This window comes from Arachis ipaensis, chromosome B9, assembly GCF_059453495.1.
Source record: "Arachis ipaensis isolate K30076 ecotype BB chromosome B9, ASM5945349v1, whole genome shotgun sequence".
In the NCBI taxonomy this organism is placed as follows: domain Eukaryota; kingdom Viridiplantae; phylum Streptophyta; class Magnoliopsida; order Fabales; family Fabaceae; genus Arachis; species Arachis ipaensis.
The window spans coordinates 114604916-114624708 of record NC_142444.1 but is presented as its reverse complement, the minus strand read 5'-3'; the positions used below and the strand labels follow the sequence as shown (position 1 = coordinate 114624708).

The 19793-nt window shown below is 36.2% G+C and overlaps 1 non-coding gene across 1 annotated transcript; it reads left to right on the top strand.

The window, feature by feature from the left end:
• The first annotated feature begins 19476 nt into the window (after positions 1-19476).
• Positions 19477-19584, top strand: LOC148545983 (small nucleolar RNA R71). Its single transcript, XR_015901995.1, has one exon. It is a non-coding gene; the product is annotated as a small nucleolar RNA R71 (small nucleolar RNA).
• The last annotated feature ends 209 nt before the right edge of the window (positions 19585-19793 follow it).

Here is a 19793-nt window from a genome sequence, read left to right as displayed (position 1 = left end):
ACCAAGTGGTCCCCAGAAGTGGATTTCTGCACTATCTGCACTTAGTTACTCATTTTCTATAAACCTAGGTTACCAGTTTAGTATAAAAACTACTTTTAGAGATTTATTTTATATCTTTTGATCACCATAGAGTCTTTGGCGACAATCTTTGGAACGTTTAGTCCTTAGACATTGGAGGCTGGCCTCACAGCCATGCCTAGACCTTTCACTTATGTATTTTCTACAGTGGAGTTTCTACACCCCATAGATTAAGGTGTGGAGCTCTGCTGTTCTTCATGAATTAAGGCAAATACTACTGTTTTCTATTCAATTCATGCCTACTTCTTCTCCAAGATATACTCTTGTTCTTAATTCAGTTAATTCAGAATGAAGGGGTGACCTGTGACAATCACCTAATCTTCGTTACTCGCTTAGCCAAGATCGCATGCCTGGCAACCACAAAGCGGTCTACATGATGTTCAACGTAGTCATTGGACGACAGCTGAAGTATACTCTCTTGGATATCTAATACACGGATCGAGTCTGTGAGATTAGTATCTTCGTGGTATAGGCTAGAACCATTGGCAGCATTCCTAAGATCCGGAAAGTCTAAACCTTGTCTGTGGTATTCCGAGTAGGATCTGGGAAGGGATGACTGTGACGAGCTTCAAACTTGTGAATGCTGGGCGCAGTGACAGTGTGCAAAAGGACAATGGTCCTATTCCGACACTAGCGGGAATCGACTGATGATTAGCCGTGCAGTAACAGCGCATATGGATTTGTTTTCATCCGAGATGATCATACAGCTTGCCATGGAAGGAAGTAATGCATGGTTGGAAGAAGGCAATAGGAAAGCAAAGGTTCAGAAGCAACAAAGCATCTCCATACGCTTATATGAAATTCCCACCAGTGAATTACTTAAGTAACTTTATCCTATTTTATATTTTATTTATATTTTAATTGTCAAAACCTCATAATCATTTGAATCCGCCTGACTGAAATTTACAAGGATGACCATAGCTTGCTTCAAGCCAACAATCTCTGTGAGATCGACCCTTACTCACGTAAGGTATTACTTGGACGACCCAGTGCACTTGCTGGTCAGTTACGCGGAGTTGTGAAGAAGTGTTGAGATCACGATTCCGCCGCACCACTCACCATCCACACGAATCTCAAGATCACATATCCAATTTGAAGATGTACAACCCACCCCCACACGCATCGCTTTCTTGAATTACTACTTTCGCACGCAATCTCTTGTTTTGTTTGTGTCCAAATTCCTTATATTTTTATGTGACTAACACTTATTTTTTTTTTATGTTTATTCGAATTGCTACTAACTACTACTCTATTTCTTTATATTAAGCCACTATTTGGATATAAGAAAGAAAATAGAAGGAAAGAAAATAAGAGAAAAAAAATAAGAAGAAAATAGAAGAAAAAGTGGATTTATTTGTGTGTTGTTTGGATGAAGAGAAAATGGATAGAAAGAAAATAAAGAGAAAATTTTCTTTTGTTTGCATAGAAAGAAAAGTGAGAAGAGAAAAAATTATAATGGTATAAAATTACATTAATATCCTTTAGTATTTTCTTTCTTTATTAATCAAAGGATAAATTTATAAATTTCACTACTTTTTATCCATTTTCTTTCTATTTTCGTCTCGCCTATAAAGAAAAAAAATTTCATAAGACTGATATCATATTTTTTTTCCACTCAATTTTTATTCTCCATCCAAACAACCAAAAATTCACTTTTCTACTTTTTTTTTCTTTCCATATTTTTCCCTCATTTTCTATAAATCCAAACACCCCCTAAAAGCATTAATGCCCTTATTTTCTGGAAAAAATTTTACAGAAAAACTTTCGTTGACTAATTCCTCGTGTACAAATTATCAACAAATTATTTTCGGTTTGTAACTATCATAGGTCGAAGTTAGGGGTGAGCACAGGTAGCGGGTACCCGATTACCCGTCCTAACCTGAACCGAACCAATTCAAATGGTTTTGGAACCAACGGGTAATCGAGTCTGATCCCAACCAAACCAATGGCTCTCTTTGGTAATTGGTTCGGGTAACGATTCTAGGGTGCAGACCCCGAGCCAACCCGTGGACCCGATCATGTATTAATTAAATAAAAAAATAAAAATTTAATATGTATATATATATATATGCCTTTTAATGATTTTGAGTTTCTCTCTATTGCACTTTTGTGTTTAATTTTTAGGGTAATGCTGCTATTCTGAAGGAAAAATTTTTCCTCGTGTGCTGAAGAGGCGTGGCACTAGAGCAAAGGTGACGCGTGTTAACATTGCTTCTACATCGGTAGACAACTTCTGTGTCAAAGCAGAGTGAGTAGAATATGTCAACATCATGAATATTAATTACATTAGATTAAGATTTAATTACTCTATTGGTCCCTATAGTTTCGCGAAATTTTCAATTAAGTCCCTATACTTTTTTTCTTTTTAATTGAGTCCTTCCACCAATTTTTTTAATTGGGTCCCTACACTTTTTTTCCTTTTATTTAGGTCTCTATACCAATTCTTTTTTTTTAGTTGGGTCCCTATAAAATTAAACCAATTACTACTAAGAGGGACTTAATTGAAAAAAAAAATAGTATAGGACCCAATTAAAAAGAAAAAAAATATAAGGTCCTAATTAAAAATTTTATGAAATTATAGGGACCAACAGAGTAATTAAACCTTATATTAATTTACTTTTAACGATGATAATTTATTTGTTGGGCTTTATTGGTTTTGTAAAACGTTCAGCTTTGAATTTTTTTGTGAATATTATTTAGCAGGTAGAAATTGCTCCATGAAATAATAAATTAAAATGATAATAATAACAACCATAATATCCTTCTAAAATAATAATAATAATAATAATAATAATAATAATAATAATAATAATAATAATAAAGAGTTAGGATATTACCACCCAAATCTTTCTTTTTTTTGCTAAAATTTATATATATATATATATATATATATATTATCATATTTCACTTGTATAAAAATAAAAAATAAAAATATTTTTATTTTTAAAAATATTCAAAATTAATTACTTGTATTATTTTTATTATATTTTTTATTTTTGAGTTTATACTTTTTTCATAAAATTAGTAGCTGAAAGCTTATTGGATAATTAAAATTTGTGCTGCAAAATTTTGATTTTGTTAAATTAGATTAAATGTATTTAAAAAAATTATATTTAAGAAAACCAAAATTTTCCAAAAAAAAATTAATTGTTCAATAGATTTTCATCTAATTTCATAAAAAATATAAACTCAAAAATAAAAAGAGAACAGATTAAAAATAACATTAGTCATTATTTTTGAATAAATTTTTTCTTTTGAAGCAGGGACGAATCAAAAAGAGAACAAGCATAACTCTTTTGAACAAACTTAACAATTTTAAGTATTTAAAGTTATTATATATTATAACTTACTGTTACAATAATACTCAATAAAGTAAACTAATAAAAAAATAAATATTTTTTATATTTTATTGAATCTAAAATAAAAAAATTATAAGAACTAAGATAATTTTTTTATATAACAAACACTTATTAGTATCTTTTAATTAAAAAATATTAATTTTAATTATATAATATTTTAATTTTTGACTTATCTTTTACTAAATTTTTAGATTCGTCTCTGCTTTAAAGGTAAAAATATATTTATTATTATATAAGTTAAATATGAGAATATATACAACAAAAATATAGTTTTAAAAAAAAATAAATCATTACTATTATTATTATTAATTTGAAACGATATTATTGTTGTTATTATTGTTGTTTTAATTTACTATTTTGTGGAGCAATTTCTACAATCCTACTTATTGGATAATATTCACAAAAAATTCAAAGCTGCCAAAGCTTTTCAAAATCAACAAAGCTCAACAAATAAATTATCATCATTAAAAGCAAATTAAACTAATATAATTAAAATTCATGATATTGACATATTGTACCCATTTTACTTTAACACAGAACTTGTCTCCAAATATGGGAGTCTCCAAATATGGGAATGACGCTAATACGCGTCACCTCTTTTCCAACGCCATGCCTCTTCAGCACATGAGAAAAAGTTTTCCCTTCAGCACGGTAGAATCTTCCTAATTTTTAATGTGTTTGGCATTTAATATGTTTATATTTTAATGTTTAATGTGTTTAGTTTTTAATATATTTGGTTTTAACATGTTTGGATTATTTCTATTAATTTTACATATTTATTATACTTACAAAATTTTTAAGATAAAAATTTTGTTTTTTTTTTATGAATTTTTGTTTCATCGGGAACCCAGTTACCTGAACTGAACCAATCCGTTCTTTATCGGTTTGGTTTGGTTCCGATACATACACAAAAAAATGTAAATCTGAACCAAATAAATACTAAAAATACCACACAAAAAAGAACAATTAAACATAATTTATTAAAAAATATTATAAGAACACTTATTACACGTGCTTGAAATTAATACATACAGAGAAATAAGAGATGCCCAATAAAAAATCGATATGGAAAAATAAAAGGTCTGAAATAAAAAATTCCAACTCTCATAATAAAATACGCGAACTTCTCAGACAAGTAGGATGATGTCTTCAAAGTCTCTTAGTTCGAGATGCAACATAAGCTTGATCACTTCACAGGACAAATGCTCAAGCCACTCTATAGGCAGCTCCAAGATTATGAATGCCATCAGCTCCATCTATTCATAAGCATAAACCTACTTGGAGAGTGGTAAGAACCACCTAATGAAATGATCACTCTTTTATTCTCAAACTCAGACTTCGAAGAAATCATCGTATTTGAGCTATATTTTCAGCGAGCAAAAACAATACTCCAAGAAAAGGGTATAAAACTTAAGTCTCAATTACTTAGTTGTTAGTATAAAATTTTTAACACTTTCTGATAAATAAATAGTCTGATTAATAGAACACAATCATAAAAAAAAAAAGAAAATCCATAATGATTCGAAACAACAAAGAAAGATAGTATCAACCACAAAATTCATTACATCAAACTGACTCACAATTTTGGGGGACTCAATTGAACAAAGGAGAAGATGAGCAATCATTTTCTGATAAATGCATTCATCCTTCTCAGCGAACTGAAAAACCAATCAAATACCAGCACTTTCACATATGCCGCTGACTCAAGCAAAGAAAGATTACGTAATTGCTTATGGAAAAAAACTTAGAAAACAATGTGATAGGAAGATCCTAAATCTCAAAACCCAAGACTTCTTGGGACTCTGACTGATCCTTGAAGAGGATCTCCTCAACTTTGATGGAATGAGCTTCTCCTAAAAATAGGCACCAAACCTATCAGCAGTATTCATATGCAAAAAAGATGAAGCAGCACACTTGACAAAGTGATTTTGATGTGTCCATAGAAAAGGATATTGGGTAAGTATTAAAATTTCAAAAAAGCAAGAGGTAATGATGCATGTTTACAATTGAATATATGAAAGGACTCCAAATGATTTATTGCCAAAAAATGCTAGAAAATAAATTTTCAAAGGTAAAGGTCGACCATGACAGGCATCAAAAGAAGAATTATTATCCCCATTACAAATCCAGAAGTTTGCAATTTTTTTTATTAAACATCATAGTCATGCAAGAGTATATATCACACACCTGGCCACATTGGATTGTTAAAATATTTAACTTTTCTTCACTTTCCTGGAAAAAGAAGATAAAGTGGAAGTAAATAATAAAGTAAAAATTCAGTCCAGCAATTAGGCCGATGTACTCTCACACAATGAATTCAAAACGAAATAGCAGATAACAACCAAAATGAGTTTGAGATGCCGAAAACCACCTAGAAACAACAGCAGCATGACACTTTGCCTCAGACTCAGGCACTGAAGCCATAGCCTTCAAACAATTATTCGCCTCCACATCAAAAAAGAAATCTCAATCAGTAGGTAAAGATATGGTACAAAAATAGCTAAAATTAGGATTTTTAGAGGCAGCTAGAAATCTAAATAGGGTACCTGTGAAATAGGCAAAGATATATATGGTCTGACTAGAGGATATAGAGTGAACTTGCTGCACTCGGCGATTGCACTGACCAGCAGTTGACGCATATCCAAAAACCTTACATTTCAAAATAGTGAGTTCATCATTATTTGAAACACAAAGAAACTAGGAAAACAAGTTGATCATTTAAAAAATTAATAAAAATTAATTTCGTGAAAAAAATAACCTGAAAAACTATAACACACCTTTGAATCCAATGGAGATACAGGAAAAAAATTCAAGACAATTTTAAACAGAACCTGATTAAGCTACTTAAATTTTTTACTTAACTATTTTCTTAAACATAACCAAATCATTAGGCATGGGAACAAAAACTTTTAATCATTTAAATTTCAAATAACAAAAATTTTATAATTCATAAATTTAACACACTATGCTCTTCTCCAAAGCATGTACCAATTAACTAAACTCCTTAATTGTCCAAATACTCGACAACCATACAAAGGAAATAATTAATACACAAAAATTTATAGGGATGCCCTTATCCACATTAATTTAAAATCCAATAATCACTTTTTTCATATTGGTAATTTTTTTTCAACCTGACATAGAAATGAACATAAAAAATGGTATATCTTTTTCAAATTCCTCACTTTTAAAGGTACTAGAGCTCCCAATAACTACAGATTTTGGAGATATTTCAATTGCAAAAATCTTCACATCCTAGTTTAATTTTTATCAACATAGATTTTAACATGAAAATATAACAACTAAATCAATAAGAAAAAAAAGAGAGCACAATCCAAAAATAAATCCGAATCAAGCATTGGCCAAATGTCAACAACAGTAAAGGATACCAGTATCATAATCACACACAACTTCAACAGAAAAATTACGAAAATTTATTTACATAAAAAAATAGCAGTTTGCAACAAAAACTTAATCCTACAAAAATCTGTAAATTTTGAAAGACATATAAAGAAACCTTAGAATTAAAAACATTGAATTGTTAATTATGTGAAACACAATAATACCTATAAATCACGATGATGATAAACAAAACTAGTTAAAAAAAAAAACCTTACCCACATTGAATCTGACTGAGATAATGGCAAAGATTCAAGGCAAAGGCGCGACGCCGCATGTAACCTACACCAACGACCAGAGTGGTGGGATTTCTTCCAAGGATCATAAACGATAGAGAATTTTTTTCGGCGATAGCACATATGGAAACCAAACTACTTTCACCTTGATGAAAGTAAACATTCAGAATAACTTAAACCATCGAGAAAGAAAACACATACCCAATTCCAAATCAAAGACAACCAAAACACAAACAAAAATCCTAAATCAAAGAGATTAAAAATCCAATACCAGACAAAGAAAGAGATAAAGAGAATCCATGCATGAGGAGAGCATTGGTTGAGATCTCGACCCAAAATGACTCACCAAGGCTGTTGAAGTTCGAGAGCGCGTAAAGGCCGCAACAGAGATCCTAGTCACTCAACAACGCCAGTATCTCACGGGCTAAAATTAACTAGTGCCATCGCTGTGATTTTGCTCTCAGACGAAGAATCTGCTTAGCTCGGTAGGTTAGGGTTTCCACCTAGGGGTTGAGGAAAATTTTGTTGAAGAGATGGCGTTCGGGAGCGAGAGAGATGGCTTTCGGAAATTAGGGTTTGAGAGACAGGAAGAGCGATACAGAGAGCGTGAATGGCTAGAGAAAGAATGGCCAGAGGTTAGGGTTTTCCACCTAGGGGTTGAGAAAAATGGTGCTAAAGACATGGGGTTTAGGAATGATAGAGATAGCTTTTAGATATTAGGGTTTGATAGAGAGAGGGATATAGCGTACGTGAATGGCCAGAAAGAGAATGCACACACAATCTACAGAGATAATATCTGCCAAAAGGAGGGAGTGGGCTATCGAGGAGAGAATGAAGGGAAAGATGGTATTTAGGGTTTTCAAGCTAGATAGAGAGAGGAGGGGACGACTTGAAGTGAAAGATAGAGAATAGATGGAGAAGATGAGGAGAAGAATAAAAGGCTGTTACTCACCATATTAATTTTTTATTGTAATTTATGAGGGACTTACGCGTGGCTAAATAAGCCATGGATATTATACAAGTAGTAGATGAGTGTGTGAGAGTAACACTTGTAATCAGAATATCACAATTATTCTATAAAGTTCTATATTCAGCTTTTATTTCTTCTTTCTGTCATCATCAACTTCAATCATTCTTTCTTTTACCCTCATATACCCTTAATATTCTTCAATGTTTTACACATGAGCGTAGAGAGACGAATACGTATGTTCATTAACCTATAGAAGTTAATTATGTTTTTAACTCTTTATTCATTAGTATTTCTTTCTTTTTTTTATGATAAAGTGATCAATACTTGCTTTAGAATAATTGTTGTGTAATTTGTTTTACTGTTACATTCTGTTGTTATAAGCTCATCATCCACATAGATCTCAAGATCACATATCTGATTTGAAGATGTACAACCCATCCCCACACGCACCACTTTCTTGAATTACTACTTTCGCATGAAATCTCTTGTTTTGTTTGTGTCTGAATTCCTTTACATTTTTATATAAAATATTATGTGACTAACACTTGTTTTTTTATTTTTATTCGAATCGCTACTAACTACTACTCTATTTCTTTATACTAAGCCACTATTTGGATATATGAAAGAAAATAAGCGAAAAAAATAAGAAAAAAAATGGAAGGAAAAGTGGATTTATTTGTGTGTTGTTTGGATGAAGAGAAAAGAGATAGAAAGAAAATAAAGAGAAAATTTTCTTTTGTTTGAGTGGAAAGAAAAGTGAAAAGAGAAAAAATTATAATGGTATAAAATTACATTTATATCCTTAAGTATTTTTCTTTCTTTATTAATCAAAAGATAAATTTATAATTTCACTAATTTTTATCCATTTTCTTTCCATTTTCATCTCATCTATGAAAAAAAAAATCATAAGATTCATATCATATTTTTTTCCACTCAATTTTTATTCTCCATCCAAACAATAAAAAAATTCACTTGTCTGTTTTTTTTTTCCTCTTTTTCTCTAAATTCAAACACTTCCTAAAAACCTTAATGCCCTTATTTTCTGAAAAAAAAAATTACAGAAAACCTTTCATTGACAAATGTTTCATATACAAATTGTCAATAAATTATTTTCGGTTTGTAACCGTCATAAGTCGAAGACTCGAAATCATTGTCTTTTTTTTAAATGATTTAAATATGCAATTAATTAATAACAATTATACTTCTATAAGTATAAAAAATATTGAGTTAAACCTCAGAGTGGTCCTGAACTTGCACTCGACTCTCAAAGTGGTCCTTAAACTTGCACTGGCCTCAATGTTATCCCCCAATTTAACACAAGTGGTTCACGGTCGTCCTTGAAGCTTTTTCTGGTGACGGAAAGATGACTTGGATTGAAGGATACCGCGCTGGATGCCAGGCTGGACTCCCAAAACGACGTCGTTTTTAATTTGGCACCCAAATTGTATTAAAACGTCATCGGTTAGTGTTTTTAGAAGGGATTTAACATGCAGTGACTACTTCTCTCTCAATCCAACACAGTCTCTTCTTCTTCTCCTTATTTTCTTCAATGGTGCCACTTTGACAGGGATTTTTGCTGGCCTTCTCTCTCAATGAAATCAAGCATATTGTGATTATCTCGTCTCTATCGCATACGTAGTGGTCTGACAGGAAGCACTTTGATTGTTAGAGGTAACCAAAATAGAAAGGATAAACAAAATAGCTACCATCTACTCCTCTGTTTTTGTTGATCATGACTTTTTGTACATTGCTAAGTCGTTATATATTCATTCGCTCATCGTTTTGTTATATGGTTTTTCTGAAAATTTTTGTTAGGGTTTTCTCCGTATGTTGTTGTTCCATTTTTTTTGTTATTGTTTTTTGCTGTAATGATGGTAACTATGGTTGTAATGTGCTGAAAATAGAAGAATGTAGGTTGTTTATGTATACAGTTTATGCGTGTTCATGGAGGGTTAGGGACTGGGGTTATTGTGCTTTCCTGGTTGATGGCAATTTTGATGATCATTTGTTATTTTTTTCAGATGGGTCTCATAACTATTGTGTGTCACCATGGGGGATCCTTTGTGAGGAGTGAAGACGGTTTCGTGTCATACACCATGGACCATATTTCAGAGATTCCGAAGCTTGACCTTGATAGGCTATATGTCTTTTTCATTAGGAATTACTACAAAGAACTTGGGTATGATAAGGCGGAACACTGTTGGTGGCTGGTTCCAAACAGACCCTTAGAGACTGGCCTAAGGGAATTTAATTCTGATGCTGAGCTCCTGGAGATGTGCTTCCTTGCTAAAAGCAACCATGGAGAGGTGCATGTGTACTATGAACATGGGGTATCTATTCCAACGTACTTGGAAGAACCACCATTCAGAAAGGACAAGGATGAGGTGGTGGCTGAAGTCCCTACCCAACCAGTTTTGCTGAGAACAGGACCAAGCTCCAGGGCCATTCCTCCAGACCTAATTCCAACCCCATGTATCAACCGTCCGAGTACTACCGAACCCACCCAGGAGGCAACCTGTATGAAATCTACCCCTGCCCCACCCAACCAAGACATGGACCATACTGAAGTACCAGCTTCAACCACCAAATCAACCCCAACCCCCAAATCCACCATTCTGACCCCAACTTCTATGGCTGCTACCCCTACCCCACCCAACCAAGACATGGGTCATACTCAAGAAAAAGCTGCAACCATGAAATCAACACCAATTTCCAAAAGTACTCTAACACTGGTGCCTAAGCCAAAACAGGGTAAGATTCTCCAACCGAAAGTGCCCTCAAAGAATGGGACAGAGAAGAAAGGTGCTGCTTTGAAAAAAACTGCAAAGAAAGGCGAACCAAGAACAACACTAAATAGGAGATATATAACCAGGGGTCTAGCCAAAGGTCATGTGGCGATGCAAACAACTAAGGGTAAGGGAAAGCAATCTGATACGGTTGTGTTATCAGAATCAAACTCTTCGGACAGTTATGAAAGTGCAGAGGATAGTGCTTACAAGCCCAGAGCTGAGGAAAGTTCGAGTGACAAAGAGGTCACCAATATAATACTGCAAAGGTAAAAGGAAAGAGGTAAACAGGAAGCATCCTAAACAAGTTAAACTCGGTAAATTGTGGAAGGAGATACTAGAACCTGATGATGGATTAGTACCTGAGGATGATTCCGGTGAAGATAATGAGTTCTTTTTTGGACAACCGGGAAACCACAGTCCTGATATTGGGGGTTATGATGCTCATGATGAATATCATAATGAGTCAGATGGGGGCAGATTCTTGGCATTCCGAAGAAATAAAGACACCCCCCAACTCAGAGGATAAATTTGCTGAAGTTGAAGATGACGATGCATTTCTTGTTTTCAGAGAAGGAACAAGGTTTAGGGAAATCCGATTAGAGGTAGGGATGAAATTCAACACAAAGATGGATTTTAAGGAGGCTGTGAGGGAGTATTGCATCCAGGAAGGTAGGAGAGTTAGATTCAAGAAAAATGATAAAATACAATGCAGGGCTTTATGTAAGGTTGAGGACTGTCCATGGGTTATCTATGCCTCTAAGGATAGTGAGAGTGTTTGTTGGCAAGTTAAAACCTTCAATGATGATCATACCTGCCCAAGGGAGACAAAAAATAGATTAGCTAACAAAGGGTGGTTAGCTAGCAAGTTGGTCAAGAAGCTTAGGAAATTTCTGAATCTGAAGCACTCTGAAGCTTTAACATACTTTAAAAGTAAATGTGATTTGGAGTTGAACAAATCTTCCCTGACAAGAGCACTCGGAGATACAAGGCACATTGTGTATGGTGATGCTGCTGCACAATATGGGATGGTGAGAGATTATGGTGAGACTCTCCTGAAGTGTAACCCTGGTTCTACTGTGCGCATCACAATAATTCCTCATCCCAACCACTCATAAGAGCCCACTTTTGACAAGATGTATATTTGTCTCGATGGATGCATGAAGGGGTTTAAGGCAGGATGCAGACCTCTAATAGGGCTTGATGGAGCATTCCTGAAAACCAGATTTGGTGGACAAATCTTGACAGCCATTGGACAAGACGCCAATAATCACATTTACGTAATTGCATATGCCATTGTACCAGTGCAGAACACAAATAATTGGAGGTGGTTCCTTGAGCTGCTGCATGATGATCTAGGGAGCTACACCCAAAATGGATGCTATTTCATTTCGGACATGCAAAAGGTAACGACGAATTTGTTATTTACTAGTTATTGTAATTTAGAAATGGTTGAACTCTTTAGGTTGATGTATTTTTTGTTGCCATGTTTTGCTTTCATGATTCTGTTTCAACATGCATAGGGTTTGTTTCAGACATTGTTGCTGCCATGTTTTGCTTTCATGATTCTGTTTCAATATGCATAGGGTTTGTTTCAGACATTGTTGCTGCCATGTTTTGCTTTCATGATTCTGTTTCAATATGCCTATATTAATAGAAATAGGAGTAGAACTTACTATCTCCTCGGGACTAGTTTACTGTCACTTATGTATGTGTAGGGACTAATTTTATATCACTTATGTATATGTAGGGACTAAGTTTATGTCACTTATGTAAGTTGAGGGACCATGTTGAGTCCCGATATTGTAAGTTAATAATTTTTGTGGTTTCCTGCAGGGACTAATCACAGCTGTCCAGGAGGTATTCCCTGATGTCCACCACAGATTTTGTGTATGGCACTTGTGGAGAAACTTCAATAAGCAATGGAAAGACATGGAACTCAGGGGATTACTGTGGGAGTGTGCAAGATCTACCACTCAAGAGGGATTCGTTGAGGGGATGATGAAAATTCAGAGAGATAAGAAGGAAGCCTGGGAGTACCTTGCCAAATGGCAAAGAGATGCATGGAGTCGGGCCTTCTTCCCTACCCAACCAAAATGTGACAACATCTGTAACAATGCTTGCGAAGTATTCAATGCAAGAATCAAAGAAGCAAGGGCTAAACCAATTATCACATTACTAGAGGAAGTTAGAATGTATATCATGAGGACAATATCCCGAAACAAAATAAAATTCAAGAACCATGTTGGGTTACTACCCCCTGTTTAACGTAGCCGCTTGGAAAAGATCAGGAATGCTTCAAAGAATTAGGTGCCAATGTGGTCCGGAGATGCGGACTATGAAAAATTTGAGGTACATGGGTGGCCAACAAACATGGTAGTGGACTTGGGAAAGGGAATATGCACCTGTGGACTTTGGCAACTAAATGGTATTACTTTAATTGTCATTACCCTTCCAATAATTATTTTGATATTGTTTATGCATTTCTTAATTTATTGTGGATTGCATACTGGAATTGGAATTGGTTACTTAGTAACTTGGATGCATTTTATTGATTTGAAACAGGGATGTTGTGTCCATGCTTGTGCTGCAATGGCTAGGGCAGGCAGGCAGCCTAAAGACTTCTGTCACAGATGGTTGACAATGGATGCATACAATGACATCTATGCATTCCATATCAATCCTATTCTGGGCCAGAAACTATGGGAGAAGTCACTTAACAACAGACCATAAGCACCCAAATTTAAGAAGAAGCCAGGGGCACCCAAGAAGAAAAGAAGAAAGGGAGTTGATGAAGGCCCGGTTGGAGGCAAGAAGCAGAAGATCACCAAGATGAGGAGGGTATATTGGTGCACGAAATTGTGATCTCAACGGCGCCAAAAACTTGGTACGCATGATTGTAATCTTAACTCCTTTTCACAACTCCGCACAACTAACCAGCAAGTGCACTGGGTCGTCCAAGTAATAAACCTTACGTGAGTAAGGGTCGATCCCACGGAGATTGTCGGCTTGAAGCAAGCTATGGTCATCCTTGTAAATCTCAGTCAGGCGGATTCAATTGGTTATGAGGTTTTGATAATTTAAAAGATAAATAGAATATAAAATAAGATAGAGATACTTATGTAATTTATTGGTGAGAATTTCATATAAGCGTATGGAGATACTTTGTTCCTTCTGAATCTCTGCTTTCCTACTGCCTCCATTCAATCATTCATACTCATTTCCATGGCAAGCTGTATGTTGGGTATCACCGTCGTCAATGGCTACCCCCCGTCCTCTCAGTGAAAATGGTCCAAATGCACTGTCACCACACGGCTAATCAGCTGTTGGTTCTCGATCGTGTCGGAATAAGATCCAATGATCCTTTTGCGTCTGTCACTACACCCAACACTCGCGAGTTTGAAGCTCGTCACAGTCATCCCATCCCAGATCCTACTCGGAATACCATAGACAAGGTTTAGACTTTTTGGATCTCAAGAATGGCCGCCAATAATTCTAGCCTATACCACGAAGCTTTTAATCTTAGATTAGAAACCCAAGAGATACACATTCAAGCGTGTTTGCATGTAGAACAGAAGTGGTTGTCAGGCACGCGTTCATAGGTGAGAATGGTGATGAATGTCACATAATCATCACATTCATCATGTTCTTGTGTGCGAACGAATATCTTAGAGAAGAAATAAGCTTGAGTTGAATAGAAAAACAATAGTACTTTGCATTAATTCATGAGGAACAGCAGAGCTCCACACCTTAATCTATGGGGTGTAGAAACTCCACCATTGAAAATACATAAGTGATGATGGTTCAGGCATGGCCGAATGGCCAGCCCCCCAAAACGTGATCAAGAGATCAAAAGATGATCAAAATATAGTCTCAAAAATGATCAAAAGATGTGAAATAAATCACTAAAAGTGGTTTTTATACTAAACTAGTAACTAGGGTTTACAAAAATGAGTAAACGATGCAGAAATCCACTTCCGGGGCCCACTTGGTGTGTGCTTGGGCTGAGCATTGAGCTTTACACGTGTAGAGACTTCTCCTGGAGTTAAACGCCAGGTTGTAGCCTGTTTGTGGCGTTTAACTCTGGTTTGTAACCTGTTTCTGGCGTTTAACTTCAGAATAGGGCAGGAAGTTGGCGTTTGAATGCCAGTTTGCGTTGTTAAAACTCGGGCAAAGTATGTACTATTATATATTTCTGGAAAGCTTAGGATGTCTACTTTCCAACTCAAATGAGAGCGCACCAATTGGGTTTCTGTAGCTCCAAAAAATCCATTTCGAGTGCAGGGAGGTCATAATCCAACAACATCTGTAGTCCTTTTTCAGCCTCTGAATCAGATTCTTGCTCAGGTCCCTCAATTTCAACCAGAAAATACCTGAAATCACAGAAAAACACACAAACTCATAGTAATATCCAGAAATGTGATTTTTGCATAAAAACTAATAAAAACATAGTAAAAACTAACTAAATTATACTAAAAACTACCTAAAAATAATGTCAAAAAGCGTATAAATTATCCGCTCATCACAACACCAAACTTAAATTGTTGCTTGTCCCCAAGCAACTGAAAATCAAATAGGATAAAAAGAAGAGAATATACTATAAATTCCAAAATATCAATGAAACTTAGCTCCAATTAGATGAACGGGACTAGTAGCTTTTTGCCTCTGAACAGTTTTGGGATCTCACTTTATCCTTTGAAGTTTAGAATGATTGGCGTCTATAGGAACTCAGAATTTAGATAGTGTTATTGATTCTCCTAGTTCAGTATGTTGATTCTTGAACACAGCTACTTTATGAGTCTTGGCCGTGGCCCTAAGCACTTTGTTTTCCAGTATTACCACCGGATACATAAATGCCACAGACACATGACTGGGTGAACCTTTTCAGATTGTGACTCAGCTTTGCTAGAGTCCCCAATTAGAGGTGTCCAGGGTTCTTAAGCATACTTTTTTTGCTTTGGATCACGACTTTAACCGCTCAGTCTCAAGCTTTTCACTTGACACCTTCACGCCATAAGCACATGGTTAGGGACAGCTTGGTTTAGCCGCTTAGGCCAGGATTTTATTCCTTTGGGTCCTCCTATCCATTAATGCTCAAAGCCTTGGATCCTTTTTACCCTTGCCTTTTGGTTTAAAGGGTTATTGGCTTTTTGCTCTTGCCTTTTGGTTTAAAGAGCTTTTGACTTTTTCTGCTTGCTTTTTCTTTTTCTTTCTTTTTATTCTTTTATTGTTGCCAATTTTTTTTCGCAAGCCTTGTTATTCACTACTTTTTCTTGCTTCAAGAATCAATTTTATGATTTTTCAGATTATCAATAACATTTCTCCTTTTCATCATTCTTTCAAGAGCTAACAAATTTAACATTCATAAACAACAAATTCAAAAATATGCACTGTTCAAGCATTCATTCAGAAAACAAAAAGTATTGTCACCACATCAATATAATTAAACTAATTTCAAGGATGAATTCGAAATCATGTACTTCTTGTTCTTTTGTGATTAAAACATTTTTCATGTAAGAAAGGTGATGGATTCATAGGACATTCATATCTTTAAGACATAGACACTAGACACTAATGATCATGTAATAAAGATACAAACATAATTAAAAATAAAGCATAGAGAACGAAAACATAAAAAATAAATAGACAAGGAGATTAAGGAACGGGTCCACCTTAGTGAGGGTGGCGTCTTCTTCCTCTTGAAGAACCAATGGTGCTCTTAAGCTCCTCTATGTCTCTTCCTTGCCTTTGTTGCTCCTCCCTCATAGCTCTTTGATCTTCTCTAATCTCATGGAGAATGATGGAGTGCTCTTGGTGCTCCACCCTTAGTTGTCCCATGTTGGAACTTAATTCTACTAGGGAGGTGTTAACTTGCTCCCAATAGTTTTGTGGAGGAAAGTGCATCCCTTGAGGCATCTCAAGGATTTCATGATGAGGAATTTCCTCATGCTCTTATTGAGGTCCTTGAGTGGGCTCTCTTGTTTGCTCCATCCTCTTTTTAGTGATGGGCTTGTCCTCTTCAATGCGGATGTCTTGGCCACAACTTCATAGAAGTGGTCTTGATGGACCTTTAAGATGAATCTCTCCATCTTCCATGACTCAGAGGTGGAAGCTTTTGCCTTCCCTTTCCTCTTTTTAGAGGTTTCTCTGGCCTTAGGTGCCATAAATGGTTATGCAAAAATAAAAATCAATGCTTTTACCACACCAAACTTAAAGTGTTTGCTCGTCCTCGAGCAAAAGAAGAAGAGAAAGTAGTAGAAGAAGAAGAAATGGAGGAGATGGAGGGAGGTGTGTGGTTCGGCCATGTGTGGGTGGGTTTGGGAGGGAGATGGTTTGAATTTGAATGGTGAAGAGGTGATGGGGAAGAAGAATGGAAGTGATTGGTGAAGGGTATTTGGGAAAGAGTGTTATGGAAAGGTGTGAAGAGGAGAGAAGAAGAGGTGGGGTAGGTGGGGATCCTGTGGGTCCACAGATCCTGAGGGGTCAAGGACTTATCATCCCTGCTCCATTTAGGCATGTAAACGCCCTTAGAGTGCAATCCTGGCGTTTAACGCCAGACTGTTGCTTGTTTCTGGCGTTTAACGCCAGCTTTTCTCCCTTTCTTGGCGTTAAACGCCAACTTGATGCTCTGTTCTGGCGTTAAACGCCAGACTGGTGCCTGTTTCTGGCGTTAAACGCCAGCTTGATGCTTCTTTCTGGCGTTTAACGCCAGTCTGATGCTTCTTACTGGCGTTTAAACGCCAGTATGTTTATCCTCCAGGGTATGCTGTTTTTAATGTTATTTTTCATTCTGTTTTTGATTTTTCAGTTGTTTTTGTGACTTCACATGATCATCAACCTAAAGAAAACATAAAATAGCAATGAAAAATAAATAGATATAATTAAATAACATTGGGTTGCCTCCCAATAAGTGCTTCTTTAATGTCAATAGCTTGACAGTGAGCCCTCATGGAGCCTCACAGATAATCAGAGCAGGGTTGGGGCTTCTCAACACCAAACTTAGAGTTTGGTTGTGGCCTCCCAACACCAAACTTAGAGTTTAGTTGTGGCCTCCCAACACCAAACTTAGAGTTTGAATGTGGGGGTTTTGTTTGACTCTGTATTGAGAGAAGCTTTTCATGTTTCCTTTCCATGGTTACAGAAGGAGAACCTTGAGTCTTGAATACAAGGTAGTCCTCATTCAACTGAAGGACCAAATCTCCTCTGTCAACATCAATCACAGCTTTTGCTGTGGCTAGGAAGGGTCTGCCAAGGATGATGGATTCATCCTCATCCTTCCCAGTGTCTAGCATTATGAAATCAGCAAGGATGTAAAGGCCTTCAACCTTCACTAGCACGTCCTCTACTAGTCCATAAGCCTGTTTTATTGATTTGTCTGCCATATCTAGTGAGATTCTTGCAGCTTATACCTAAAAAATTCCCAGTTTCTCTATTACAGAGAGGGGCATGAGGTTTATCCCTGACCCCAGGTCACATAGAGCCTTCTCAAAGGTCATGGTGCCTATGGTACAGGGTATGAAGAATTTTTTGGGATCCAGTTTCTTCTGAGGTAATGTCTGCCTCATTAATGCATTCAGTTCATTGGTGAGCAAGGGGGTTCATCCTACCAAGTCTCATTACCAAATAACTTGGCATTTAGCTTCATGATTGCTCCTAGATATTTAGCAACTTGCTCTTCAGTGATGTCTTCATCCTCTTCAGAGGAAGAATATTCATCAGAGCTCATGAATGGCAGAAGGAAGTTCAATGGAATCTCTATGGTCTCTGTATGAGCCTCAGATTCCTTTGGTTCCTCAAAGCAAAACTCCTTTCTGTCCAGAGAACGTCCCAGGAGGCTTTTCTCACTGGGACTCACGTCCTCCTCACTCTCTCCAGGTTCAGCCATGTTGGTCATGGTTATGGCCTTGCACTCTCTCTTGGGATTTTCTTCTGTATGCTTGGGAGAGTACTGGGAGGAGTTTCAGTAATCTTCTTACTCAGCTGACCCACCTGTGCCTCCAAATTTCTAAGGGAGGACCTTGTTTCATTCATAAAAACTTAGTGTAGTCTTAGATAGATCAGAGACTATGGTTGCTAGGCCAGAATGGCTCTGTTCAGAATTCTATGTCTGTTGCTGAAAAGATGATGGAAAAGGCTTGCTAGTGCTAAACCTATTTCTTCCACCATTATTGTTGAAGCCTTGTTGAGGCTTCTGTTGGTCCTTCCATGAGAAATTTGGATGATTTCTCCATGAAGGATTATAGGTGTTTCCATAGGGTTCTCCCATGTAATTCACCTCTGCCATTGCAGGGTTCTCAGGATCATAAGCTTTTTCTTCAGAAGATGCTTCTTTAGTACTGTTGGATGCAGCTTGCAATCTATTCAGACTCTGAAAAATCATATTGACTTGCTGAGTCAATATTTTGTTCTGAGCCAATATGGCATTCAGAGTATCAATTTCAAGAACTCCCTTCTTCTGAGGCGTCCCATTGTTCACAGGATTCCTCTCAGAGGTGTACATGAACTGGTTATTTGCAACTATTTCAATGAGTTCCTGAGCTTCTGCAGGGGTTTTTAGATGAAGAGATCCTCCTGCAGAATGGTCCAATGACATGTTTTGACAACTCAGATAGACCATCATAGAATATACATATGATGTTCCATTCTGGAAGCATATGAGTAGGACACCTTTTGATCAATTGCTTATATCTTTCCCAAGCTTCATAGAGGGACTCACCTTCCTTCTGTCTAAAGGTTTGGATTTCCACTCTAAGCTTGCTCATCTTTTGAGGTGGAAAGAATTTGGCCAGGAAAGCACTGACCAGCTTTTCCCAAGAGTTCAGGCTTTCCTTAGGTTGTGAATCCAACCATGTTCTAGCTCTGTCTCTTATAGCAAAAGGGAAAAGCATAAGCCTGTAGACCTCGGGATCAACTCCATTGGTCTTGACAGTGTCACAGATTTGCAAGAATTCAGCTAAGAACTGAT